The sequence below is a fragment of the Magnolia sinica genome, chromosome 4 (assembly GCF_029962835.1).
Source record: "Magnolia sinica isolate HGM2019 chromosome 4, MsV1, whole genome shotgun sequence".
NCBI lineage: Eukaryota > Viridiplantae > Streptophyta > Magnoliopsida > Magnoliales > Magnoliaceae > Magnolia > Magnolia sinica.
In genome coordinates, this window is record NC_080576.1 from 79,402,712 (window position 1) to 79,405,139 (window position 2,428).

The window sequence follows — 2,428 nt, forward strand, 5'->3', positions numbered from 1 at the left end:
TGTCTGGGGCCCACCATTGTTATCCGTTTGGACTGGCCTGGACCGCGCACAAATATCAACTTGTCCAAAGCAGGTGGGGCACACATGTGGACCCATCGATGATGCATGCTTTTCATCCATCCATTCCATCCACCGTCCATGGACAGTGGAGCCCAGCCGTGGTGTATGGGTCTTGTTGATATTGTGGAAACTGTTGAGGTTGGGGACTGCCAACTTGGAGGTGCGGTTGCATGGGAGGATTTCCAGATGGTCCTCCTTGTTGTGGTCCTTTTGCACAAGAGAAATTTGGATGTCTAGCCCACCCTGGGTTGTATGTGTTCGAGTAAGGATCATTCCCAGATTTTTGAAAAGTGTTCATAGCATGAACTTGTTCAGAGAGAAGTTCTGGGAATGCTGCACCAGATGGACAAGACTGCATAGGATGGGCAGGACTGGAACATGTGGCATATGCCTCGACTTGAGCTGTTTGTGGTGGTCCATTATTTAATACCAGAGCATCAACTTTCTTTGTCAGGTTATCAAGCTTGGCGCTCAGCTCTGGTATGACTCCTATCTCATATATACCACCTCTCTTTTGTGGTTGGGGACTTCTGTCACCTCTATTTGAATAATCCCATTGCTGGGAATTTTCGCACAAGGTTTCAAAGAAGTTCCACGCTTCGACATCACTTTTGGTCATGAATGACCCTCCACTGGTGGCATCAACCATGCGACGGTTCTGTGGTGTCAGACCGTCATAGAAGTATTGAACTTGTTGCCATTTCTCAAAACCATGGTGAGGACATTTAAGAAGCAAGTCCTTCCATCTTTCCCAACATTCATGAAAGTATTCGCCCTCTTTTTGTGTGAAGTTAGTAATTTCTCTACGGAGGGCATTGGTTTTATGAACGGGGAAGAACTTGTTTAAGAACTTCTTAGACAGTTGGTCCCATGTAGTGATAGATCCAACTTCTAGAGAATTCAACCATGCTTTCGCCTTATCCTTCAAAGAAAAAGGAAACAGGCGTAGGCGGATCGAATCGTCTGAGAAGTTTTGGAACTTAAAGGTGGAGCAAATGTTTAAGAATTCTTTCACATGATGATATGGGTCCTCCTTGTCCAATCCATAAAAGGATGGCAACAATTGTATGACTCCAGGTTTAAGTTCAAAGTGTGCTGCCGTAGTAATTGGCAACACTATGCATGAAGGCGCATTAAATTGGACAGGAGCTGAATAATCTTTGAGAGCTTTAACTTCAGTCTCATTCGCCATTTCAACAGGATTATTTCTCAATCGTTCACGAATTGTTCTTTCAATCTCAGGATCAAACGGTGCTAGTTCTATATTCAGAGATCTACGTCCTAGCATAAACTATGCTATCAATATAAGAAAGAAAACTAAACTAAGATGCAACCTAAGATGAATAAAACTAAAGGAAAAAGTTATGAATTCCTAAAAACAAGAGAAAGCTATGGAAACGAGAATTGGAAAGAAGAACCCGAGAAAAGGAGATGATGAATGTCTGAAGATTTGAGAGCTCCTCCTTTTGAAGACAATGTTATTTAGCAGCTTCCTTCCTTAATTCCTGTAAACAAAAAGAAAACAAAAATAAATTAAATTTACTAAAATAATGCTAGAAAGAAAAAAAGAAAAAAAAAAAAATAAAAAAAATAAAATAAAATCCTAAGCAACGGTTAATTTCTAAAAAAAAAGAAAGTTTGTAATCTTAGAAATAAAAACTAAGTTAGTTTCTAAAAAGGAAAAAAATTTCTAAAACTAGAAAATAGAAAGTTACTTGAAAGAAGAATCAGAATCTAGAATTAGAAAATAGGAAATTTCTAAAAATAAAATAAAATAGCCTAGAAATAGAAACTTTCTAAAAAAAAATAAAACCTTAATTCTAAAAATAGAAATTAGAAAAAAATAGAAAATTTGAAAAGAGATTACCAAATTAGTAGTTTATATCAGGACCCTACAAGGAAATAGGTTAGTTTCTAAAAAAATTTAACCTAAAGTTAGTAAAAACCTAAGACTATGAATTATGATAAGAGAGAATCTTAAATCCAATTGGACTGAAAAATGGAGAGCGAAAGTCAAAAACTTGATGTTTTATTTAAACCAACATGATTTAAATGATTTTTAAACTCGCAAGTATACGAATCAGATGTAGATACGGTACGTATTACGAGATCGTTCCCACGAGGACTGGTCGTCACAATTCAAATCTATGATTCTCCTTAACTAATCCAACAAATAATGGAATGAATTACTAAGCACAATTTTATGAAAAATAATTAATTAAGAACAGGGAAGAAAATTCAATCAGGGAGAGAGCACTAGGACTTTCGAATCCACCCCTAATTATCCTAACCCTTGTTTTGTCTGTTGATTTACCTTGACCTAGATTGATACCACTTCTATAGAGAAAGCACAATCTGTGTCCTTAAT

The 2,428-nt window shown here is 36.9% G+C and overlaps 1 non-coding gene across 1 annotated transcript; it reads left to right on the forward strand.

The window, feature by feature from the left end:
- The first annotated feature begins 767 nt into the window (after positions 1 to 767).
- Positions 768 to 874, forward strand: LOC131244973 (small nucleolar RNA R71). Its single transcript, XR_009170738.1, has one exon. It is a non-coding gene; the product is annotated as a small nucleolar RNA R71 (small nucleolar RNA).
- The last annotated feature ends 1,554 nt before the right edge of the window (positions 875 to 2,428 follow it).